The sequence below is a fragment of the Eptatretus burgeri genome, chromosome 7 (assembly GCF_056783735.1).
Source record: "Eptatretus burgeri isolate ZD-2024b chromosome 7, Ebu_testis_v1, whole genome shotgun sequence".
NCBI classification, from domain to species: Eukaryota; Metazoa; Chordata; class Myxini; order Myxiniformes; family Myxinidae; genus Eptatretus; species Eptatretus burgeri.
The window spans coordinates 15,926,790-15,954,132 of NC_140967.1; the positions used below are offsets into that span (position 1 = coordinate 15,926,790).

The 27,343-nt window shown below is 47.0% G+C and overlaps 1 protein-coding gene across 3 annotated transcripts in view; it reads right to left on the reverse strand.

Annotated features, from left to right (window-relative positions):
• The window catches only part of LOC147022732 (leucine-rich repeat and fibronectin type III domain-containing protein 1-like), a 250,562-nt gene that overhangs the window by 194,341 nt on the left and 28,878 nt on the right, over nt 1-27,343 (reverse strand). Inside the window, exon 2 of one of the 3 annotated variants that reach the window (XM_085887528.1) lies at nt 12,994-13,108. The exons of the other annotated variants lie outside the window; for them this stretch is intronic. The gene's annotated coding sequence lies outside the window, so the exon portion shown is untranslated. The remainder of the gene's footprint in view (nt 1-12,993; nt 13,109-27,343) is intronic. 3 annotated transcript variants of the gene reach the window in all.

A 27,343-nucleotide genomic window follows, 5' to 3' on the forward strand; every position in this document is an offset into this window, starting at 1 on the left:
GGACTATTCCGAAAACTCTACAAATGAGATAGCAATATGATGGAAACCTTCAAAGAAAGATAAATATGAGTAAGAACTAATAGTGATAGAATGTGAGCGATGTAGAACCTCGAAAGAGCTGGCAAATGGAAAAAAAAACACCAGGTGCTGATAAAATTGCAATATAATTGTTTAAGGAAGTTGGGGAGGAGGCAATTAAAATTTTAACAGCTACCTATTCACAGATCTGGAGCATGATTGTATGGCCGAAAATGTAGAATCAGTTCGTCTTCATACCATTGTCAAAGAAAGGGTATGCAAGATAATGTTTAAGTAATGAATCAATTCCTTGATTTCACATGCGAGCAGAATATTCGTAAGGATCATTCAATAGGGGACAGAACATTTCATAAAGCGAGAAATGTCGGTTGAGGAAGCAGGTTTCAGAAGAGGAAGAAGTACAAGAGTTCAAATCTAAAATATTAAGTGGGTCATGGAAAAAGCAAGGGGATTTCAAAGGAGGGCTGTTGAGTTTACCTTGGACCTGAGAGCACGGTTGCCAAATGGTATTTTTTAACTTTGGAAATGAAAAGTCTGGTAATTTTTTTTTAAAAAATAGGACTATTGGACCTGTAGCTTATCTGGGCCCTGTCCTCATATTGCAGCCCAAATATGGTAGCATTCTGACTGGTGGGACTGGATCCTATAAAGAAAAGATTTATGAAGGAATTTACGCAATTTTTCGAAAGATTGATTGATCGCCAATTTTGACGCACTTCCGGTCACATGATCAGCATGGCCTCCACAATTTAACATCAGGATCCTGACCTGATGTTTTAACCCAAATTTGGTAGCATTCTGATTGGTGAGTATTGAGAAGAAGATTTTTGAAGGAATTTACATGATTTTCCCCAAAATTCTTCAAGTCGGCCATTTTTACACACTTCCGGTCAAGTGATCGGCATGACCTTCGCAATTTAACATCCCTGCCCTAGCCTAAAGTTTTGAAGAAGATGTTTGAATAAATTTAATAAGTCAGACATTTTGACATATTTAAATTCATGTGACCAGAACGAACTTTGCAATTCCTGTTACCAGTCAGGAGAGGAACGTTGTTGCAAAATTTCAGCTGGATCAGCCAAGTCGTTTGGCCAGAGAATTCAAAAAGGAGATGGACGGATGGCGAGTGATGACAATACATTATCTTGAATGTAAATTCCAAATATGTTTAAAAATCTGGTAATGACCATGATTTTGGAAATGAGGTTTCCTAAAGCTGGTTATTAAGCCAGTCTGGTAGAGTGATTGTGTTGACTGTTTCCATCAAGCATCAGAGGTGTGTTGCATTACAAATTGGCTTGCTATTGCTTGCCAAACCAGTCATTCCGTACCAACCGCTATGCAAGCTACTTGTCAAGCAGAGCAAGTGATCAAGGGAGGAGCTTGGCAAGTGGTTAGCTGGATGCTTGCTCATGGAACACTTATGTTAGAAAAATGGCCACCAGTCAGATTCAAAACGATTGATGGCTATTTCTTCAATTCAACTGTAACAGAGGACAATATTGAAAAATGTGCAGTTCATACCTTTTTGTTATTTCCACTTTTCAACCAAATTCATTAAAATCTCCTAACGTTGGTTGTGGTACACCAAGCACCAAATGATAATGTTGTAGACCTTGGATGATCTGTTGTGCAAGGTCCTTCCTTGGCACACCTGAACTCCCATCCATCCACAAGACTTTCATCTGTAGCTTGATGGAATACTGCTCTCCCCTCTGGGCTGGCACCCCTGCCTCACACCCTGCTCAGTTTGATGCCATGGAAACCATGGCCGTCAGGATCATTGTAATCTCCTGTGATGAAGATGAGTCTTCAAACATATCACTTCGCCATTGTTGACAGGTCAGTGGTCTCTGCCTTCTTCCACCTTCTTTCTATTCTTTTACCCTCTGCGCTCTCCATGGTTTGTCTCCTCCCCCCACCGCCCCCACGCCCCCCATACCCCCAGGTATGATCTTTCGGACGCATGCAGTTCACCAGCAACACCCTCTTAGTGAAACCTTCTGCCTCCTCCCACCTCATTCCCCTCTCTCCAGACTCCCACTACTTCCCCTCCCTCCAGACTACCACCCAACCGTTCCCCTCACTACTCCCACCCCACCCCTGCCTCCTTCCACGCCATCCCTCCACCCAGACTTTCACCTCCTCATACCCCACCCCCTGGTCCCACACCACCTGTTCCCCTCCCTCCTCCAAGCTCCTCTCATCCCAGCCCCTCCCCTCCCTCCTCCTCCTCTTACCCCACCCCACCCTTCTCCCTCACCTTTCCCCTGCCTCCTCCCAACAAACTCTCACCCCTTCCCCACGACAGTTGGTGACTGGTGTGTTTATATGTTGTGAATTGTGAAAAAATGACTTTAAAACCCATAGTATGGTATATCGTGGAGAAAAAAAAAATTTGATCCTATAAAGTTTTGTAGCAATTGACTTGGGAGTTCAGAGGAATAGCGTCACAAAAAAAGTCTCATTCACTTTTATATAGAAGATAACATCGCTCCAAACTCCTAATGAAATGAAAACAGATAGTACAAAAAGGGGGAACAATGTGATCTCGTGTATTAAAAATAAATAAATTAATCACAACAGACGACACCGAGGCATCACAGGACAATGCGGGGATCGCAATTTGTACTCTGATCCATGGACCAGTTATTACGAAGGAGAGCAGGATTTATCACCTCCACCACCGAAGGTGAAGGAGATTATGTTATCACCCCTTTCTGTCTGTTTGTCTGTGTGCAGGATAATTCAAAAACTAGACGGATTCGGATGAAACTTGGTGGACAGGTTGGAGGTGAGGCAAGGACGAATTGATTCAATTTTGGTGAAGATCCGAATCTGGATCTGGATACGAGATATATTAAATTTTTAAAGTGATTCTTCACCATTGAGACATAGGGCCAAAAACGATATATCACATGATATTTCAAAAATGTATTGGGCCCGGTATGTTCTCGTGGATCAGGCATTACGTGGCAGAGGTATGCGTTCTACCGAGTCCCCTTTTCGTTTTTTGTTGTGTTTAGCAGAGTTACAATGCGTGCAGAGTGAACTGTGTACCGTAGCACAAGTGACTGAATGGACGCACATTTTCACGCACCCACACACTCGTTGAGAACAACAACATTTCAACAGCTTGGTCCATGAAGAGTGATCCCTTCATAAAGTGGAGATGGATACTTTGAGTCCTGGGAGGACTCCATTCCACCTCCTGAAACCCACAAATGGATATAACAACCAACAAAAAACACACACACTTATTTGTTTATTTTCGCCCATGAATTGACACTGTACAATAAGGCGGGACTGAACAAACAGACATACACCACACAGTCTTTTGTTAGGTTGATATGTTGGAGAGAGAAGGAGAGAAGTGGGCGAGAGAGGGAGGGAGAGAGGGATGGGGGGGGAGGGAAAAATAGAATGGTGAGGGGAGGAGGGGGAATTGGCAAAGAGAATGATACATTATGCTTAATGAACACACAAACACAGAAATACGTACATTTTATATACTGTGTATATATATATATATATATATATATATATATATATATATATATATATATATATATATATATATATATATATATATATATATATGGAGCTGTTGAACAGCTCCCAAGATGAGAGCAGCCATTTTAATAGGGTTACCTTTTCTTAAAATTGAATGTAGCATTTAAGTGAGGAAGCCAAAGCATTTAAGATGCTCTCAGTAAGCTACCAGTTTTGACTGTTGGTAATCAAAGCAAGTCGGATATATATATATATATATATATATATATATATATATATATATATATATATATATATATATATATATATATCTCTCTCTCTCTCTCTCTCTCTCTCTCTCTCTCTCTCTCTCTCTCTCTCTCTCTCTCTCTCTCTCTCTCTCTCTCTCTCTCTCTCTCTCTCTCTCTGTCTCTGTCTCTGTCTCTGTCTCTGTCTCTGTCTCTCTCTGTCTCTGTCTCTGTCTCTCTCTGTCTCTGTCTCTGTCTCTGTCTCTCTCTGTCTCTGTCTCTGTCCCTGTCTCTTTGTCGTGCAGCTGAACATCTGGCTTTCTTGTTGGCCCTTGTAACAACATTATTTGAGCCTTGGGCTCGGAGAAGCCCAATCATAAATCAGCACTGTTTTGGGATAGTTCAAAAGGGAACATCTTGCAGTAGACTGAGACGATAATATATATATATATATATATATATATATATATATATATATATATATATATATATATATATATATATATATATATGTGGAGCTGTTGAACAGCTCCCAAGATGAAAGCAGCCAAATTAACAGGATTACCTTTTCTTAAAATTGAATGTAGCATTTAATTGAGGAAGCCAAAGCATTTAAAATGCTCTCAGTGAGCTACCATTTTTGACTGTTGGTAATCAAAGCCAGTCGGCTATATGTCTATCTCTATCTCTATCTCTATCTCTATCTCTATCTCTATCTCTATCTCTATCTCTATCTCTATCTCTCACTCTCACTCTCACTCTGTCTGTGTCTCTTTCTCTGTCTCTGTCTCTGTCTCTTTGTCGTGCAGCTGAACATCTGGCTTTCTTGTTGGCCCTTGTAACAACATTCTTTGAGCCTTGGGCTCAGAGAAGTCCAATTATAAATCAGCACTGTTTTGGTATAGTTCAAAGGGGAACATCTTGTAGCAGAATGAGACGATAATATATATTGTGATAAAGATCTGCCTGATCAATAACAGATCTTCTTGCTTGTGAAAAGATAAAGGCTTTGTCAGGCCAGGAGAGAATATTTGCTGGGGTGTTGTTACTTTCAAAGAAACCAGATGAGCAGGAAAAATATATATAAAGTAAACCAAACTGCTTGCGGGCCAGAGTTTTGACTGAGCTGGTATACTGTAGGTATTCTGTGCCTTTCTACTCTCGTGTATACACTTTTGATGCGCATTAAACCTCTTCTCTACGACGATTGGTGTAGTCATTGCTTGATTGCAGACCCTGATCTCGACATTTATATATATATATATATATATATATATATATATATATATATATATATATATATATATATATATATATATATATATATATATATATATATATATATTGTGATAAAGATCTGCCTGACCAATAACAGATCTTCTTGCTTGTGAAAAGATCAATGCTTTGTCAGGCCAGGAGAGAATATTTGCTGGGGTGTTGTTACTTTCAAAGAATACGATATCTTAGAAAGGAAATATAAATCTGATGGAAGTTGGGGAAATCATGAAAACAGATGAGCAGGAAAAGTATATATAAAGTAAACCAAACTGCTTGCAGGCCAGAGTTTGACTGAGCTGGTATACTGTAGGTATTCTGTGCCTTTCTACTCTCGTGTACACTTTTGGTGCGTATTAAAAGCTCTTCTCTACGACGGTTGGTGTAGTCATTGCTTGATTGCAAACCCTGATCTCGACATTTTGGCGTAGTTGGCAAGGGGTAAAAACAGAGCAAAAGAAGGGAACTTCTTGCTTGGTGAGACAAAAAGAGAACAGCAGCCGGCCGGCTTAAAGATAAGGTAAGAACTGCCTCTTTTTCTCGCACCGGGACATACAGGTTCGCTGCTCTTTGTGATCTGTACTTATCTTAAAAGAACGGGAAAAGAGGGAGCTTTGTGCGCATCAAAAAGAAGGGTACCCCGGGGGGTTAAGTGTTCGTAGGGGGGGTTGCAGTTGATGCTTACAGGCTCATCTAAGAAATCCCTGGAGAACAGTGTCTAAAGGGGAGATTGCAAGGTACAAACCCTGGGAGGGTAATCTGAGAAATCTCCAAGAGACAAGGTATTTCTGTGGGAGATTGAGGATGTGGAAGGTGTGCAAGGGAGTGTGAGGGTTCGTGGAAAGGTGTGAAAGACACTCAACTCAACCCGAGACCACCCCAGGCAAAACACTGACCAGTCCAAGAATACTCTAGAAATGATCAAGGGAAAGTGGGAAAATAAAGATGTAACGGAAATTATGGACCTAGGTCATGTGATCAATTAGAATCATGCTATGAATGAATATAAAAGTACCCATATGCATTCCTAGAATAAGATTTGTTAAGATATGCATTTGTGAATAAGCCCGAACCAAACTTGAAGCTTGTAAGATGTGTAGGGATGAAGCATGACAAATAAATAATGTTGGAAAAACAAAAAAGAAAACTTGTAAGTGTTAAGATTAAAAGAATAAGTTGAGAAAACACCTTGCCCCACCCGTGCAACTCCAGTGCACAGAGCGGGGAAATCAAGAGAGAATACCAGGTAACCCATCTGAGGGTTTCCTTAATCCGTCGAGGTTGTGTCCAAACCTGGAACGTACGAGGTCACTGGCCACGACTTTTGCCTTCCCGGTGAGGAGGTGGCGGAAAAACGCAGGCGGAAGGGAAGGTTACAGTGCAGCAAACTCAAAATCGGTAAAATATCCATTAAAAGAACAGGAATTGAGATTAGTTCTGATGTGATAATATTTGGAAATTTAAAGCGAGGTGCTGAAAGAACAGCGGACGAAGCTAGGCTGCTCGTGAAAACGATGTGTGGAAATGGAAGGTGGGAGGGAATGATAACCCACATAGGGAAGGATGCCCCCATTGTGAGAATGATAACCCACAGAGGGAAGGATGCCCCCATTGTGAGAATGATAACCCACAGAGGGAAGGATGCCCCATGGTGAAGTGGAGGAATGTGTGTGCCTTGCCTGAAGGGTAAAGGTGGGGGTCGTGTTCCTCTTTGAGAGTTTTTTTTTTTAACGACTCCAAAACGAGTCAACGGGAAAATTTGTGTCAGATGTGCCGAAAAAAAAAAGCCTTGATTGTGATCTCCAAGTCCAGGAGTCCATACAACACGAATTAAATTGGGAATTATTTAATCGCGGTTGTAAATAAATTAAAGGTAATTTAATGTAGAGTCAAATAGTTCTGAAATGTGTTTAAATTGATTTGTATACGTTTTAATGTGTGGGTCGAACGTATGTACGCAGTTTGTTGTGGATGTGGATGGGGAGAGACGCGGGACCAAGGTACGAAGGAAGGAGGGGTAGGATAAAAGGTGGGGGCGAGCTGTGTCGAAGTGCACATGCTGTGCCCAGAGGCGTGCTGTGTCTTCACTCGTCGGTGAATGAAACAATGACATCCAAGAACCAGGACAAAGACATTAGGCAAGCTGCAGAAATGTTTTTGGGGGAGATGACTAGTGGTCTTTGAACACGCGGCCATTGCGGGCCTTGTCACGGAGCATTAATCCTCTGCCTGGCGCGATCAAGGTTTTTGTACGAAAGTGGACAGAGGAGCATGTTTGTTGTCCTTATATGAGCCTCTATCTGTCAGGATAAATTATTTGGATTAAAATTGACCATAAAAGCGGTTATCGTGCTCAATGTGTTGGTGCCCTGATGTGAAGTGCGGGCTGTGCGCGATTTTTGCTTGGGAGAGTCGGGCTGCGTGAAGTTTGCCTGAACACGGGGAGAAGCTTTGGAAAAGAAATATATATTTTTTTAACCGAGTGAGGCACGGAAAATTATCAACACGGTTGGTTGCATCATTATTGTGAGGAGCTCGGTTTTACAATCAATTGTGGTTGGCATCTGTGGTTGAATGTACGAAGTAAGCTATGTGTGAAGCCCTCGAAGGAGGGAGGGCTGTACGGTGTGCGAGATGGAGCACGAAGCACGAGTGTGGTCAACATCGGGCCGCATTGAAAATCGAGAGTGCTGTGTAAATTTTCGAAGCAGTTCATCCTGGCCTTGTAAGTTTGCAAGTACACATGTGCAAATGGACAAGACCATTGTGTGCTGGACCTGAGTAAATTCCACAATGTGCCAACCCCCTACAGCCCCCTGTACCTCCGAAGAGTCTGGAGGTATGGCTGCCCTTTGAGCTGTGCAGCCTCGGTTCAAATCTCAACGCAGCTCTAAACTGCCACCCTGGTGTTTCACCTGCACTGTGAGATCTGCTAACATCGGTTCGTGGACATTAAAGATCCCACGATGCTTTTTGCGAAGAGTTGGCAAGTTATTGCAGGCACCCTGAACATTAAGCTACAAAACTGCTGCTCGAACGTGCAGGGGCACAGCTGCTGTCAGGATTGGCATGGGTAGGGACTCGAGTCGTCAGTTGTGTGCAGTACGTGGCGACAGATTAGTATCAATTGTCACAAGGACGTGTTAGTGCAAATGATGCAGTGTCCCTCCACCGATACACACATTGGAATAAATAATCTCACCGACCTGGGAGGAATGACAGGCTGAGTCAACCTCAGGAACCAGGGATACTGAGAGTCAGGAGTCGCCAAGAGCCACAAACAATAGACATTGTGCTCTGACGGTTTGAAAGAGGAAATACGAATCGTGCAAGTGAGGTGCGGAGTGTGTGTTGGGATTTACTTTAGGCTCATGTAAAAGATAATTGAGAATTTGGCAGATTTTAAAAACAATTACCATGACATGTTTGAATGAAGAATGAATTAAAATCGCAACTGTGGCTGTGGACATAATTACATACGTAACTCAGCCGGGAACAGAGGAAAATATTTTATTTTATTTTATTTTGGGCAGCACCAAATGCTTTGCAGAAGTGTGGTCCAAATGGATGAATGGATGATATCTGATTATGCAGTGTTGGTTGACTCACTGCTGGAGTAAAATGTGGTCATCGAAAGATGTCCGATACTGGACATAACTGTCAGGGTATGTAGTGTACACTGAGAATAACATCTTGGAAAGTGATTCTGTGCTAATTGCGGTATGCAATCTCGCCGAGGGTGAAAGCATATTCCTGATATGTGTATACTGTACAGATGGCACAATGTAGGGGAACTGTGGAAATAAGAGGATATTTAATGTCGCAAAGTGTGTGAGTCAAGAATAGTTAAATCGATAATAATATATTGAGCACATATGAAGAAAAAAACTACAACAACGACATCCTCCCTGGCTACCTTCCACCATCGGCCTTTCCGATGAGCATATGTGCCGAGCGCCTGTGGGGGAGTTATTTGGCAATCAACGCTACCTAACTACCTGGTGCTTGCAGTGGTATCGAGTTGCGGGTTCGAGTACCATCGAGCCGGATTGTCAAGGATTGCACGAGGCAGGAAGGTCCAAGGAAGCTTCTCACCTCCAGCTCACCTTCCCTCCGAAGGGGGAGTATCAATGAAGACCCAACGGGGTCCCCTTTTTGGGGGGGTGTGTCTGGTGGGGGCCAGTCCTTAGCAGCACCTGTATGGGTGCTTGTGTATAAATTTCCATTTATTTTATATTCTAATGACTCTGCCCTTATGTGCTTCTTATGGGGTTCATGATGGTGCCCAGGGAGCCACTGGGTTGGCTGGACCGCCTGGAGAAGCGGGAGGCAGTGGAACTGTTGGTGGTTCAGGTCCTATCGGACCTCCAGGCCCAAGTGGTCATGATGGCATGATTGGCCCTCAGGGCAATGCTGGAGACAGGGGTCTGCAACACCAGGACGCCAAGGGGCGATTGGGATAATTGCACCATCAGGATCATCTGGGTCAGTGGGTGAGCAAATGGTGGGTGCAGGTGAGCACATGCATCTGTGGTGAAGGTAGTCGTGTGAACCCATGGGTCGGTTCGGGCAGGCAGAATTCACATCTTTGTTTACGTTGAGATCTGAATTTGTTGTCTTCTGACGTCAGCATCGGTTGGTATTTTAAAAACGCGTTTTTCATATCATAGCAGCCACCGTACCTGGGAAGGCTCTCTGTGCATTGTATTGTCATAATGGTAGACCGTGGGGCTATGTACGCTCTCTGATGACGACCAACTTATGAATGGGAAAGAAGGGTGTGGTCGGTGGAACTAACTCTACTGCTCCCTCTAGCGGTCGTGCTTGCTGCTGATACCCAGCCCCCACAACAAAGTGGTTACCCAAAAGGTGTTTTGCTCGTTTTGGCTCATAAAAATGAGCTGCACGAACAAAAGGGGGATGATGTAGAAGGAGGTGCTGAGAATATGGTACACTCAAGAACTTGCAGAGGTGGGAGAAAATCGAAAATTTGTAAAATCGAAAGTTTTGGAAGAAGCTATGTGTTATCAAATGTTTGTGGTGTGTGCTGCCTTTGGGCTGTTGGTTGCATCACTGGTTGGAGCATGACTGTGCTGCTGATGTGGTGTCCCTATTACCAGTGTACTGATGTTCATTTTTTTTTTGCCAGTCTTAAAGGAGTGACAGGCTGAGTTAGCCCTCTGGGGTTCGTTTAGTGGTAAATGAAAGTTGAGCTCAAGGCTCTGGGATCCTGGTCACCAATTTAAGGGCAAGGCCAAACAGTACATATAATTATTGGTAGAATGTCTGGAAAATATATGGACATATATAAATGAAGATTAACTCTTGTGACGCTTATAAATATTGTGAAAGAGTTTGACAACAGGGTGTTCGAATGGAGGAACGTCCTAAAGATGCAGTGGACTGGACTTTTCAGGTATTATTGGTTACCCAAGGAGCTGTCAAGAAAAGGTAAGCCAATCATGGATTCACGCATCTCATTGCAAAAGGATACAGGAAATCGAAAAGAGAAAGAATGTTACTGGAGGTTTATGACAGATGTGGCAGTGTTTGATTAGCATGTGTATAATCGTGATAATATGGACAATAACAGATAGTGAGGACATTTTGGGAATGTCATAGAGATCAGAATGTTTGGTAGATCAATGGTAGGGGAAACAAGGAATGGGTTGTGACAGAGTGCACAGGGAAGAAAAAAGGTAAACATTGGGATCAATTGCATTAGGAAGGCGTATATGGGAAAACACTTATCGGGCCCTGATATACAATTATGCATCTCGTGTGCCACGGGATGAAGGGGACAAAGGCATTGTACGCCTGGAACAAGGCATATTGTTGCATGAAGGGATAACTCGGACAAGGATAGAGATAAGGATACGAATAAATAATCTTGCGGAATCCCAGAAATCATTAAATGGTATATTTCTGTGACCTAGCGGAACACCTAAGGAAGGTAACTGCAGAGTACCATGACTATTTTAAGGAAGAAGGGTTCAGATCATGGGTAATGGAAGTGTTTGGTGAAGGGGGAACATGGATATTCCACATATTGATCGTTGGCCTTATGATATTCAGTGTTATTGTCATCATGGCATAAAAGTAATGGTGTGTGTGTGTGTGTGAGAAAATTTACCACAGTGACACAATGGTGGTGCATGAAGTTTCACTGGACCAACCATCTCTGAAAACCCAGAAAACCCAGAAAATGAAGAACCTAGTTTAAAATTTAGTCGAGACACCGTGATGGTGGTATTATTTTTTTGGGAAATATGAAAGTACAGACACAAGTGCTTTCGGGAGTAAACACTCTGCTTAAACTCACATTGGATGAGTGTCTCGAATTGCTTGTACCAATGACGAAGATGGAAAGAAATGTTATCTAAACATTGCCTTGTTGGAAAATGTTGGGACTTTTCTTTAAAATTTTTCTTTCACTCTGGCTTGCAGTTTATAAAATTATATTCTTTTTGTTGGTTCATAAAGAACACGATATATAGCAAAAAATATATATTCTTACTTGTTGTTTATAAAAATTATATTCTTGTTTGCTAATTCTGACTTGTTTATAAAAATTATATTCTTGTTCATAAAGAACAATAGTTATTTGAAAATATATGTATCTTTTTGTGTGTGTGAAATAATTTTTGTGTGAGTTAGTTTTTGAAAGGTAATTTTTTGTTCCTCATGACCTATATTCAAGTCATAATTGTTGAAATCTATATTCAAGTTATAATTGTTGAAATGTATCCACTATTCTATAGAGGGGTGGGGTATTGGTGGGCCGGTCGGGATGGTGGAGGGGGGCTTTTCTATGAAGCGAGAAAGTGCGGGCGGAGCTTTCGTGACGTTATGGCCCACTTGGAGCTACTCATAAAAGTGTGCCACTTCTGGAGGAGACTCCCTTTTACCACCTTGCCGCTCCATCAAGATTCCATCTCTAAAAATTATTATAATTGTGGTGTTCCTTTTCCACTATGTTTCTAAGTAACAGAGGGGCAAATGTGGAGCTGTTGAACAGCTCCCAAGATGAGAACAGCCATTTTAATAGGATTACCTTTTCTTAAAATTCTCTCTCTCTCTCTCTCTCTCTCTCTCTCTCTCTCTCTCTCTCTCTCTCTCTCTCTCTCTCTCTCTCTCTCTCTCTCTCTCTCTCTCTCTCTCTCTCTCTCTCTCTCTGTCTCTGTCTCTGTCTCTGTCTCTGTCTCTGTCTCTGTCTCTGTCTCTGTCTCTGTCCCTGTCTCTTTGTGGTGCAGCTGAACATCTGGCTTTCTTGTTGGCCCTTGTAACAACATTCTTTGAGCCTTGGGCTCGGAGAAGCCCAATCATAAATCAGCACTGTTTTGGGATAGTTCAAAAGGGAACATCTTGCAGTAGACTGAGACGATAATATATATATATATATATATATATATATATATATATATATATATATATATATATATATATATATATATTGTGATAAAGATCTGCCTGACCAATAACAGATCTTCTTGCTTGTGAAAAGATCAATGCTTTGTCAGGCCAGGAGAGAATATTTGCTGGGGTGTTGTTACTTTCAAAGAATACGATATCTTAGAAAGGAAATATAAATCTGATGGAAGTTGGGGAAATCATGAAAACAGATGAGCAGGAAAAGTATATATAAAGTAAACCAAACTGCTTGCAGGCCAGAGTTTGACTGAGCTGGTATACTGTAGGTATTCTGTGCCTTTCTACTCTCGTGTACACTTTTGGTGCGTATTAAAAGCTCTTCTCTACGACGGTTGGTGTAGTCATTGCTTGATTTCAGTCAGCTGTGAAACCCCGATCTCGATATATATATATATATATATATATATATATAAATATGTATATATATATATATATATATATATATATATATATATATATATATATAAATATGTATATAGTTGCAGATCCGGGGTGGTGGGATTCTCACCTGACTCTTGGCGCCACCCTCACCACAGCCGTCTCTGGGGTTTATAACGCCGGCCGGCTCAGCACAGGCCTCGGGTCACGCGTCTTCAATCGCGATACCAACGTAATCCTTGTACCTTAACAGTTGGGGAAATAGAATCCCGGTTACAGATGGTTGTGTCAGATGCTCAGAGTTTTCTGCCAGTCTGTAACCATTTTGGTTTTATATGCGGATCGAACGGATCACTCCTCGACACGACACAAATTAATCCATAGCAGCAACTTCATACGAACCAACCAGATTTATTGGGGAACATCAGGGAACACGACACAAGCAAAACATTCATGACTGTTTTTATTAACAATCTTTAACCCGTTCTTAACTGGGGAACTACGGACTACAGGTTTCGAGGGGGTCCCTACCGAGATATGCCTTAAACAACGTGCAAACAAAGACAGACAGACAGCATGCAAGACAGAGTACTTGGTGATGTTTCATGGACGAGAGGACAGTGTCAAAAGTACGAATGTCGCTCGCGACAATCGGATGTCCACGGATTCGAGCCACCAGCTCGAACGCACCGCGTGGCAAGTTGGCGGGGCCGTACTCTTTATTTTCCACAACGCACGCGGTCTCCGCACACTCTGACCCAGCGTAAGGTCAACGATGGGCCTCAGCTGATCCCTCTCAAGGTCCAGCATACAAATCCAGGCCTAGCCTGTGCACCAGACAAGGCCCAAATCGAGGTTCCAAGCTCCGCCATGCAGATCGGCAAATGTGTCGGCCGTTGGTGTTCGCAGGGACCGTCAGAGGCTCCGTCATTTCCTCTCTTGCCTTTCCGCCTCAAAGCCCAACTTCTCAAATCCGTCCTCTCAGTTTCTTTCTCGGTAGAATCACCTTTTCTTTCCTTTTCCACGCTCGCCTCTCAAAGCCAGCTGCCGTCTCTCTCACGGAAGAATCACCTCCTCATAAGAGTCGATCGCCGATTCGACATGCAGGCCACCTCTCTTTTGTTCGCTCGCTTCGAAAACATGAGCACGCCTCGAGAGCGACTGTTTCCACACACTGAACCTTTTTACGAAGCCCTCGTTCGCTCGCTTCGAAGCCACCCCGAGCAGGCCTCAAAAACCCGACTGTTTTCCACACACAACTCTCTCTCTCTCTCTCTCTCTCTCTCTCTCTCTCTCTCTCTCTCTCTCTCTCTCTCTCTCTCTCTCTCTCTCTCTCTCTCTCTCTCTCTCTCTCTCTCTCTTTCTCTTTCTCTTTCTCTTTCTCTTTCTCTTTCTCTTTCTCTTTCTCTTTCTCTTTCTCTTTCTCTTTCTCTTTCTCTTTCTCTTTCTCTTTCTCTTTCTCTTTCTCTTTCTCTTTCTCTCTCTCTCTCTCTCTCTCTCTCTCTCCGACCGTGAGCACGCCTCTCTCACGAAGCTGACAAACTCCTCCCCTTCAGTTTTACTTCCTCTTTTTGGCCACACCCTCTCAGCCGACTGGGCGTGGCCTCGGCCGGGATGGGGAGGAATAAGAGGGAGGTCTCGTTTCACCACCACCGCACAAACAATAAACAGGCTCTTAAACCTCCCGACACACATGTAATGTCCATTTTACCACACAACCTAGCGAAACATGCATTTAATGGGAGATCTGAGCTAATCCTATATTTAGTAGTCCAATAAGGGCCGTTTCCATAACTATATATATATATATATATATATATATATATATATATATATATATATATATATATATATATATATATATATATATAATGCCTGGTGTTGGCGCAGTGGTTAGGGCAGCGGCTTGGGATCCAAAAGGTCCCGAGTTCAAGCCCCGTTCGGCCACTGAATTAATACACCAGGGGGTTGACTCAGCCTGTCATCCTTCCGAGGTCGGCGAAATGAGTACCAGTATACTGGGCCGGTGTATGCCCCGGTTAAAATAGGTGTACCATATCCCTGTGTCGTAAGAGGCAATTAGGGTTGCGTCAGGAAGGGCATCCGGCGTAAAACATGTGCCAAATCACGATGCGGATCATACGGATGATCCGCTGTGGCGACTCCTAACGGGAGTAGCCGAAAGAAGAAGATATATATATATATATATATATATATATATATATATATATATATATATATATATATATATATATATATATATGCACAAATACACACAATCACACACATACACACACACACACACACACACACACACACACACACACACACACACACACACACACACACACACACACACACACACCTCCCGTATGAGCACTTGTGAATGAACCGTTGTGAACGAGGCACTCGGGCCTGTTCCAAGTTCCGTTCTGGTAATACAGTATATACGTACACACACGTGCACAAATGTACACACGAATAAAGTACGGCAGACGTTCCTCGTTTGTGGGGGTTATGTTCTTGAAAAAGCTCACAATGGGCATAACAGCGATGTGCAAAGTTGGGACCTTTTGGGAAAAATAGGGTTAGGGGAACCAACTCAAAAATTGATCAATATTTTTGCCTAAACTACAGTTGTAAAAATTAAAAACACCTAAAATGATTTTCTGATGATGTTGATGGAGGACGTTGAAATTGAGTGACATTGGCGTCCCAAGCAACGATTCGGGATGCCCTCTGGAGGATTCTCGGTATTCGTATGGTGCCACCAAAACTGATCAATGTGATGTTTGAACTGAGAATGTCAAGATCTCTAACCTTGATTTCGCAGATGATGCAGTCATATTTGCGGAAACACTGGATGTCCTTGTTGGAGCCATCGAGGCACTGAATGGTGAATTGGAGCCACTGGGATTGTGGGTTTCCTGGATCAAAAGTACGATCCAGGCTTTCAATGACATCTTGGATGCTGCTATCTTGTCTGTACCTGTTTGTAGTGAGGATGTTGAGGTCACAGAGAGATTCACTTACCTTGGCAGCAGTGATATTCATGTCTCTGCTGGCTGTGAGGCAGAGGTCAATAAATGTCTGGGTCGAGCTTGGAGAGTCATAGATTCACTTGATCATGAGGTGTGGTGCAGGATGACATGTGCAGGATGACATGAGCAGTACATGTGCAAGATGACGAAAGACCGAGTCTTCAGGTCTTTGGTGCTTCCAGTCTTGCTCTATGAATGTAAGACTTAGACTCTGACCAGGGATGTGAGATGGAGACTTAATTCCTTTGGTACAAGGTCTCTTTGGAGAATCCTTGGCTATCAGTGGTTGGACTTTTCTGTCCAATGAGCGGTTACTGAGAGAGACTCAAATGAGATTTGTTACCTGCATAGTCCGTGAGCATCAGCTGTGACTGTATGGACATGTGGCTTGTTTTCCTGATGCTGATCCTGCTCACCAGATTATCTCAGCGAAGGAGTCTCGTGAGTGGAGGAGGCCAATGGGCCCACCACGTGCCTTGTGGTTGCAGCAGGTTGATCGGCATCTCAGGGAGATGGGGATGGGCCAGGCATCTACCTGGGGGATGGCCAGATGGAGGCCCCTGGAGTACCGGCGGAAAAGTGGACGCAGCGACATACTACTCTGGCGCATGCTCCCAAACCTGACCTGACTCTAGCTTAGGGTCATCAGAGTCATTAGACTTTGTGAAGGAGGTGATCTTTGTCTGCTTTGGCTTGTTCTGCACGTCCTTTTAGACCTCTGTATAAGGTGCCATGACAGCATCCATTGCCCATTTGATTTTCTTCTTTTTCTTCTTACAATTGCATTTTCAGAGCTGTGAGGTTCCATATACACCACACACTAAAACACTGCAGCTGGAGCAGACAAGTACAGGGGGACTTTATATTGTTAGACCCTTTCTTTTATAATTTCATCAATGATTTGCAGAGTCGAGAGTGCTTCTGGCTCAATCGGCACAGTGTATCCGGCACATCTGACAACCTGATCCACATCTCTCGGGCTGAGTGGAAGAGACACAATCTGGGTCCCGTGTACTGAGGGCATTGTGTGAAGATGTGATCCAAATCTTCGCGAACCTTACACCGCTCGCAGAACCCCGTAGGGTGACACCATATCCTACATAAATCGGAGTTCAGAGCACAATTTCCAAGTCTGAGCCTGTCGAGTGTAGAGGATTGCCTGGTCTCTTTGGGAGAGTTGGGGACCTTCATAAAGACTAGTGGAAACCTCTCAAGATATGGTCCTCATTCTGCATTATCCTAAGTGTTCTCTGTCATGCTCCTCATCTATCTTATTTTCCCCTCCTCATTTCAAAACAAGCAAACAAATATTTTAACTCAAAAAAAAAAACAACACAAAGTTATTCTACCTCTAATTTCCTTCCTCAGTTCATTCTTTATTTCTTCCTTTCTCATTACCTCCCAAATGTCATCAAAAAATAAAATTGCACATTTTCAGCGGGCGAAGCATCGCACAGCACCGTCGATCAATGTGTTCAGATTGACAGAAGCCTACAGGTACTTTCGCCGTGTATAGTCATGGCTTTGAAATGAACAACCAAGCAGCTTATAGAGCACTCGCCTCTCACTCGTCGCTCCTCTCACCCCTGGACCAATTCCCGTGAATTTAGCCGGAGACAGGAGAGCCCGTTTTCCCGTTCTCCGATACCAGTGCCGTGAGAAGGGCGATGGGTTTATATCGCACGACCGGACACCAGTGTTGCGGATTCGCGCCCGCCAGCGTGCGGACGGCCACGTAACTCGAGTCGCGGCACGTCGCCCACCGGACGGACAATCCAGTCGTGACCCTCTCGGACTAACGCCGGGAACTAGCCACGGGTGGACCTTTCGGTCTCACCGTGATTGTGCCAATCGGCCCCCGCATGGGATAGGGTTGCTCGCCAAATTCGACCTACCTAAGTACCCACACGGAGGGTAGACCGGGCGATCGCACCTCGCCGCAGGTCGACTTCGGACACGGGCCACTTTAAGCGACCCGTTCCGTACTATTGGGATAACCGAGCGGTGTTATTCGTCGGCCTCGACGGTTCGATTAATTATCGGGCGTTTTAGCCCACGACCAACCCTTTACATGAAGCAAGATGGGGATTCAATGAAAGAAATGACGAAGCGAAGCGGGAAAACAGTTCAACAATAAGCACATTTATTTCGCGATGAACGGAAAGCACACACATACAATTCCACCAAAAGCACATGTAAAAGAAGAAGACAATGCAATATTACACAAAAAGCAAATGCAACAATGCAGATCTATCCGACTACCGGGCACACGGCAACACTTATACAATTTTACTTCACAGACGGCGCCGACAACACACATTCCCGAAGCAAAAGAAAAGAGAACCAACCTCCAGGATGAGGGGGTAGGCGGGCCTGGGGCCGAGACCGTGTCGGGCCTACCCGTCTGATGATGAGACGCGAAGTGGCGGTGGTGCCTCAACTTCGCGGGCCTCGCGGACAGTGTCTGGTAGGGGGTGGGAAGGGGGCCCCCTTTGTCGCACTATCTCAGCGCGGGGGGAAACAGGAGGGGGTTGCTGATGCTCGGGGAAAGGAGGATTTCACCCTGTCTCGGGTCCCGCGGCGAGCGTCTCCTCCTCCACCTCGGTCGCGTTGCTGGCCTCTCTGGTGTGCAGCTCCCGGCACCGACGCGAGCACCCCCTCGTCCGCCTTCGCCGCTGTCACCTCTCCACAGCTCCGTCCTCTTCACTCCGACTAGTACCACTTCTTTCCAGCTCCACCGACGACTCTCTTGAATTCCGCACACTCCACTCTCAACTTCCAACTCAACTCCACTCGACTGACGAACGCAGTCGTTTTTATAAGCCCCGTGGCTTCGCTCTTTCACCCTTGACCCTTTGCCTCCGACCCTTCACCTGGCTCCCCATTGGCCCGAGGAAAAGTGGGCGTGAATGCTTTTTGATCCATGAATTTGCATATAGCGACCGCCCTCCAACGCCCTGGATGCGGGGCCAAATCGCCCCTCGCTCACCGATTGGACGGAACAAAAGTGGGCGTGAGTCGTTTTTGACCGTTTTTCTGCGGAAAGTCCGTGATGTTTTTGAACACGCTGCTCGGTGCGCGCCCCGCACGAGTCCAGCATCGGTGCCCACGAGTGGCGCGAGATGACGGTGATGCGATGGTGGCGAGTTGTGACGGTAAAGGTCGTGGCGGTTGTGGTGAAGCGGCGTTGTGGTTGGTGGTTGTTGTTGTGATGGCCGCGTTGTGGTTGGTGGTTGTTGTGTGATGGCTGTTGAGACGTGGTTGGTGGTGGTAATAATGGCGGCTGGTCCAAAATAAAGATAGTAAAAGAAAAACGGCTATCCTGAAGAGTCGCAGCCCGCATGAATGACATTTATTCCCTCTAGACAACGGGTTTGGGCCTAACTACACATATACTTACCGAGATATCTCACCTAAGGGACCTGAATGGTGGTTTGTGAATTTCGTCAACCACAACACTACCCCCTCCCTTACAGACTCGTCCCGAGTCGTCAAATTTTTTGTGTGCCATCATGTGTAGTTTTCCCTAGTACATTTTACCTACGGATCCCTGAGTGCGACATTCATGGTATTCGTGTCCCCAAAATAAATAACCTAAGGGCTGAGTAACTACCTAAACAAACTCACTCACACGGACGACTTAAATAAAATTGCCGGCGCTAAGACAGACATGCCGGGGGCGCACTCATATGTACAGTACATCTTAACCTTAACTTACAAATTTTACACTAAACCATGGCCCAGGATCACTGAACTCTGCAAAAAGAAAGCAGTTAGCAGGGAGCCAGGCTGCTCACATGCAGTCTCTGGCTGAAACAATGCAGGTGACGGGGAACGTGGCCGGCTGCTCACACGCAGTCCAAGGCCTTCCTTTTTGAACTGAACGCAGTGAACCACAACGGTGCATGGGCTGCACAAACGTAGTCTCCATGCCAGCTCAAGTGGCACACGCAAGGAACACAACGAATGGATACATGAATGGTTTGAACTGAACGCAGTGAACCACAACGGTGCATGGGCTGCACCAACGCAGTCTCCGTGCCAGCTAAAGTGGCACACGCAATGAGCACAACGAATGGATGGATGGACACAAACATGGTGCACGGGCCGCCACTGCAGGCCCGTGTTGTAGCTGCCAACAGGGCAGTTCTCGCAGCTTGCGAACTGTTGCCTTCTGATCCTGGCGCACATGGAAATGAACAGGGGGGGGGGGGCAAAGCAAAAATTGAACGGGGCTGGTGAACAGGGGCAGTGGGCATGGCAAAGGCAGCAGGCAAACACAGCCCGCAGAAGAAGGCCGCTGCAGGCAAACACAGCCGGCAGATGAACTGGCCGGCACAGGCCTTGAAGAAAAACAGCCAGCCGGCATATGAAGTGGGCCGGCACAGGCCTTGCAGCACAGCAGCTGCAGACGATCCAGCCGGCACAGGCCTTGCAGCACAGCAGCTGCAGATGAAGTTGGCCAGCCTTTGCCGTTCCGTGGAGGTTGGTGGAGGGAGTGCGGTGGTGCTGGCCACTTGGAAGGCGGGCTCGGACCTACCTACCTGTCTCCCTCCCACCTATCGCCTTTGCCTGTCACTGTACATACCCACTCCCTTAATTTGTCAAACCCCAATTTAGCCCCAACTTATTTTTTTGTTGTTTTTATTTTTACTTCCCCACTATAATTCGTCCCCGAACCCCCTTGACTGTCCTTGTTCGGCTAACCTATCCTGTCACCAAGCCTACTCCCAACCCCTACGTTCCCTTCCCGGAGGGGAACAAGGGAGAGCTGGCGTCCTGTGTCGAGGCCCAACGGCTCAGAATGGCCTCCCCAGAGTTCAGCGATCTATAACCAAAGTGGGTCCAGCGGCCCACAACGACAGCGAGGGGATGGATGGTGCGGAGGGGTACATCTCCTAATCTACCCTAACCATTTAACTGTTAAACTACCCCGGGGCTTCAACAAGCGCCTCTCGCTTAAACTATTGGTTCTAACAACCCAGATTCCCGTCGCCTGTGTTGGTGTCCTCACAATTTCGGGCCTCGCCCCCCAATTTTCTCTCCGTGCCCTCACACGGTCTCATGGCTGGGACACGCGGCTCCCCTTGGCAGGCACGACCCTCTGCCGAATCTCCTGCTATGGCACCCCCGGGCAGTACACTGCCTCCGAGCCTACCAGCTCCCTAACACCGGGGAGTGCCCCCCATGGCACCTCCCCTGAAACGCACACGTGGCAGGCTGGCTTCCCGGGCCCCTTTCCGAGGGTCACCCGTGCCCACAACACTGCCCACGTGGCTACTGGCGCCCCGGGCCCCCGCACCAAGCAGGCGCACCCGTGCCCACTACGCTATCCCGGCCCCCCATGGGCCCTTGGCCTACCACGGCCGACTAGCCTGGTGCCCGGGGTACCCACTCAGCGATACTCACCTTTCGCAGCCACGCTCCCAAGCCCGTCAACAGGGCTCCTGCACCCCTCCAAATGGGTTTCGAGCCTACATTCACACCAACAACAAAACGACCTCCATTTTTCAATTTAACTAACCCCCTAACTCACTCTACACTGACCCCGGGGTCCCTTGGGCGGGAGTCACTCCTCCCCCCAATCACTCATCGCACCATGCAGTCCCCATTCGCTCCACTCACACAGACCCGCTGGCCTCACTCACTCATCATGTACTCACCTCACAACTCACCAACTCTTCAACACACACACCGCTGAACTCTGCCATCCTCCTAACTACTTCCCCTAACTAACTCGTGCTCCCACGTCGTCCCTTACACTACAGCACGTTCCTTTTAACACTACGTAGCTAAGCTACGTCCCCACTACACATCCAAAGTCTGTCACTGTCTCCAAATAATCCCATTGGTCAATTTCCCAACCTAAAGCTCACTAAATCCCTCTACCTAATCCATTCCACGGACTCCATGAGGACTTACCCCTGCCCCATGAAGTCGGTCTAACTGAGCTAACCCTTCCCCCTAACTAGTTTCCATCCTGTGCCCTGGTCAAGGGGGTCTTCCACCCCTTGCCCAGGAATCCTGTGCACCCAAAAGTGAGGCTTGCTTTTTCTTTTTTTTTTTTCTTTACATGCGCAGCACCAGCGCGGCAACTCAGAGCTCGCGCACTTTGCACCTGCCCGTGACGTCATGCAGCTGCACGTGTACCTCGTCCCTCCTTGGACGGTACCATCCGGCAGGGATACCCCTCCTGCCGGATTCCAACCCCACGTGCAGCCATGGCGTCACCGTGCGCATAAAAAAAAAACAAGCCCCACTTCTCGAGGGGTTCCCCACGCGAACACATGTGCTTTGCCCGTTGGAGCTAAACACACACGATCGCGTGGAGAACCCGTCCGGTCCAAATTCGTTTACCTGCCTAAACTTTGTCCGTCCGCGGGATCGGCAAATCCACCGCGTGCGTTTCCGGACCGGGACTTCACTATCGCAAGCGAGCACGTGGGGGCCTCGTGCGTTGCACAGCACGGACCTCGTGCTCGCGGCTGGGTGAACCCGGCACGGTCCCCGAAACAACTACAGCCGCTACTCGGCTTTCTTTCCTCTGTCGCCGTCGTCGTCGCCATTCGACACACGCACTCCTGCGTGTTACGACGCTCACACTCCACACCATTACATTCACACCGGGAGACGCGGCTGCGTGCTCCCGCATGCCAACCGACATCTCCCTCACATACCGCTCTCTCACACACACGGTCTCCCTTGCATAAACCATACCACTCACACGTGGTGCTCCATTCACACACCGTGCCTCACTCATACACGCGGGGGCACTCACCCGCGGTGTTTCATCCACACACCGTCCCTCACTCACACACGCGGGGGCACTCACCCGCGGTGCCTCATCCACACTGGCCGTTTCATCCACACACACGGCCTCATCCACACACGGCGTGCTGGGAAGCACATACTCTGGCACCATCGCCACCACACCACTCACACACGGGGTCGCTTCCACACACAGGGACGCACTCACGCCTTGCACCACACACACAGGGACAACCACACTGGGGATTTGTGTCCCCACAAGGGTCTCCGGGGCCTCTATACCCCCCAAGCTCGGCGTGCACCCGTTCGCAGCACTCCTCCCCTCAACCTCGCAAAGCACGACCGAACTCACCTGGTGGTGACTCGCCTCAAGGGGGCATACTCCCTCCCCTCGTTCCTGGAGGAGGCCATCCAACTGCTCGCACCGGGTCTCTACCCAGTCCGCGAGCTCACCCCCATTGTCCTCCACTACCTCCGTGTGTGTGTGTGCGTCACTTACCCCGTCTTCATCGTGCAGTCTTCCCTCTATCGTTCCCATCTCCCGTGTCTCTGCCAACTCAGTCACCTCTTCACCCTTTACCTCCCTTGTCTCAACTATTATTTCCGTTGTCGTCACCTCGTGTCTCGTCTCACACGTTTTGGTCTCCCCATTTAATTTTTCCCTTTCGGTCATCGTCATGACCCTCGCCCAACACGTCCCCCGAATTATTTTTTCACCCGACTCCACCGCGGGCCTGTCAGCCGTTGCACCCCACCCAGCTCGTTCGTTCCTGCACGTGGAGTCGCCATTTTAAGCTCCCTGCTAACGGCCTTCATGCCCGCCTGCAGGCATCGGCCCATGTTCTGCGTCTCACCCCGGAGCTCTTTCATTTCTTCCCTCATTTGCTGTGTATTCGCATCCATCGTCGTTTTCACTTCGTCCATTTGCTTGTTCATTCCTTTCATTTCGTTTTTCATTTCATTTGTATTTGTATCCATCTTTTCGATCATTTCCGCATTCATTTTTGCCAGCATGGTGAATAGCTGGGCCATGTCGGGTGCGCTTGGGTGAGCCGTTTCGGCAGGGGTTGGGGAAGGGTTTTGGTGGAGAGCGGGAGGGGAGGTGTCATACACCGTGGCCACTGCCGCACGCATTTCGGGCTCTGGGTTCAGTTGGGCGAGTTCGTTTTCCTGTGCAACCAACATTTCCTGCACGGGGATTTCATCCTGAGCCATGGATTCTACACATTCTACATCCATTTCTAATACCCCCGGCTCCCGCTCGCCTTGAGACGCCATCTTGCTTCTCTTAAAGGGTTAATTTTGCTCGCTCGTAATTTGGAGGGAATCGGGGGTCGCTCCTCTCACCCCTGGACCAATTCCCGTGAATTTAGCCGGAGACAGGAGAGCCCGTTTTCCCGTTCTCCGATACCAGTGCCGCGAGGAGGGCGATGGGTTTATATCGCACGACCTGACACCAGTGTTGCGGATTCGCGCCCGCCGGCGTGCAGACGGCCACGTAACTCGAGTCGCGGCACGTCGCCCACCGGACGGACAATCCAGTCGTGACCCTCTCGGACTAACGCCGGGAACTAGCCACGGGTGGACCTTTCGGTCTCACCGCGATCGTGCCAATCGGCCCCCGCGTGGGATAGGGTTGCTCGCCAAATTCGACCTACCTAAGTACCCACACGGAGGGTAGACCGGGCGATCGCACCTCGCCGCAGGTCGACTTCGGACACGGGCCACTTTAAGCGACCCGTTCCGTACTATCGGGATAACCGAGCGGTGTTATTCGTCGGCCTCGACGGTTCGATTAATTATCGGGCGTTTTAGCCCACGACCAACCCTTTACGTGAAGCAAGATGGGGATTCAATGAAAGAAATGACGAAGCGAAGCGGGAAAACAGTTCAACAATAAGCACATTTATTTCGCGATGAACGGAAAGCACACACATACAATTCCACCAAAAGCACATGTAAAAGAAGAAGACAATGCAATATTACACAAAAAGCAAATGCAACAATGCAGATCTATCCGACTACCGGGCACACGGCAACACTTATACAATTTTACTTCACAGACGGCGCCGACAACACACATTCCCAAAGCAAAAGAAAAGAGAACCACCCTCCAGGATGAGGGGGTAGGCGGGCCTGGGGCCGAGACCGTGTCGGGCCTACCCGTCTGATGATGAGACGCGAAGTGGCGGTGGTGCCTCGACTCCGCGGGCCTCGCGGACAGTGTCTGGTAGGGGGTGGGAAGGGGGCCCCCTTGGTCGCACTATCTCGGGGGGAAACAGGAGGAGGTTGCTGATGCTCGGGGAAAGGAGGATTTCACCCTGTCTCGGGTCCCGCGGCGAGCGTCTCCTCCTCCACCTCGGTCGCGTTGCTGGCCTCTCTGGTGTGCAGCTCCCGGCACCGACGCGAGCACCCCCTCGTCCGCCTTCGCCGCTGTCACCTCTCCACAGCTCCGTCCTCTTCACTCTGACTAGTACCACTTCTTTCCAGCTCCACCGACGACTCTCTTGAATTCCGCACACTCCACTCTCAACTTCCAACTCAACTCCACTCGACTGACGAACGCAGTCGTTTTTATAAGCCCCGTGGCTTCGCTCTTTCACCCTTGACCCTTTGCCTCCGACCCTTCACCTGGCTCCCCATTGGCCCGAGGAAAAGTGGGCGTGAATGCTTTTTGATCCATGAATTTTCATATAGCGACCGCCCTCCAACGCCCTGGAGGCGGGGCCAAATCGCCCCTCGCTCACCGATTGGATGGAACAAAAGTGGGCGTGAGTCGTTTTTGATCCGTTTTTCTGCGGAAAGTCCGTGATGTTTTTGAACACGCTGCTCGGTGCGCGCCCCGCACGAGTCCAGCATCGGTGCCCACGAGTGGCGCGAGATGACGGTGATGCGATGGTGGCGAGTTGTGACGGTAAAGGTCGTGGCGGTTGTGGTGAAGCGGCGTTGTGGTTGGTGGTTGTTGTTGTGATGGCCGCGTTGTGGTTGGTGGTTGTTGTGTGATGGCTGTTGAGACGTGGTTGGTGGTGGTAATAATGGCGGCTGGTCCAAAATAAAGATAGTAAAAGAAAAACGGCTATCCTGAAGAGTCGCAGCCCGCATGAATGACATTTATTCCCTCTAGACAACGGGTTTGGGCCTAACTACACATATACTTACCGAGATATCTCACCTAAGGGACCTGAATGGTGGTTTGTGAATTTCGTCAACCACAACAATATATATATATATATATATATATATATATATATATATATATATATATATATATATATATATATATATATATATATATATATATATATATATATCGCATGTGTGGAAATGAAATAAAGCCATTAACACTCTGGGCATTTATAAGTGATGAGTAGGTATGCTCGGGCGTAGCCAGGCTGAGGCAGACGAGGCAGTTGCCTCGTCGCTCATTTCCTGAAATATGATCTGGCCTGAGCCCTCTGGCCATCTGAGCTCCCTGGGGAGTAAACTATCAAAGCTACCTGGCAGTGCTCTGAATACTCTTATCTCCAGTCTTATCACAATACTCTTATCTTACTTAATAGGTAAGATACTTAATAATAGGACAATACCCCCCTCCTCCCCCCACAGTGACTGAACAACCCTCCTCCCAGTACACTGATCTCATGAGGCACCAGCTCGTGCACTTGGCTCTGTCATTGCGATTGAATAATGACAGAACATGTGGGGTCGGGCGTGGTGAGAGGGTGTGGGGTGGGTTTACCATGGGGGCTAAAATGTTTTGACACAAACAAAATTTACTGTTTGACTGTATGGTATATATATTTTTTCATGGTTAATGTGGTTGAAATGAACATTAACATTTTAAAATTTTGAGCATTGAAATTATCCAAGAATAGGTTTTTGGGCATCAAAAATGCATTGGCTTCTGGGGGCCGCTCAAGGCCCCCAGACCCCTCGCCGTAATGGCTTCGCGCCGTTGGCGCTCGCCACACTCCGCTACGTGCACCATCACATCAACCAAATTCACCTATTTTTGCCTCATTGCTTTTGGACCTCTGGCTACGCCCTTGGTATGAAGACAAGGCATTCGATGATATGAGTTAGGAAAATGAAAAAACATTTTTGAGCACATTATCGTTAAGAAAGCATTGTGGCCTGTTCCAAGTCAAGGCATTGCTAAATAGGCTGAACAAAATGGCGAATTTAGACCCGAGCAAGGGAGAGCAGGCTAATGAAGGATGAAGCCCTGATAAAGACTAATTAAATAAGGCCTTAAATTATCTTCAAAAGGGGTGTTTAAATCAACTCAAACACCAAGAGTGTTTAAATCAACCCAATTCATGCACCCCCTTAGAGTTCCTTTAGCATGCCACGAAGTTTGGAGCCACCAGGTTTCATGGTTTTGGAGTTATTGAGGAGACACAATGACACACACACACACACACACACACACACACACACACACACACACACACACACACACACACACACACACACACACACACACACACACACACAGAGTTATTAGTATGGATAGACAGCAAAGCTTTTGATTGTATTGATCATAAATTGATGTCGATTATGCTGAGAGAAATGGGAATGTCAGAGCACTTGATATGTCTGATAAGAAGTCTGCACACGACACAAGAAGATAGAGTAAGAACAGCGTATGGAGAGACACGATGGCTTGGA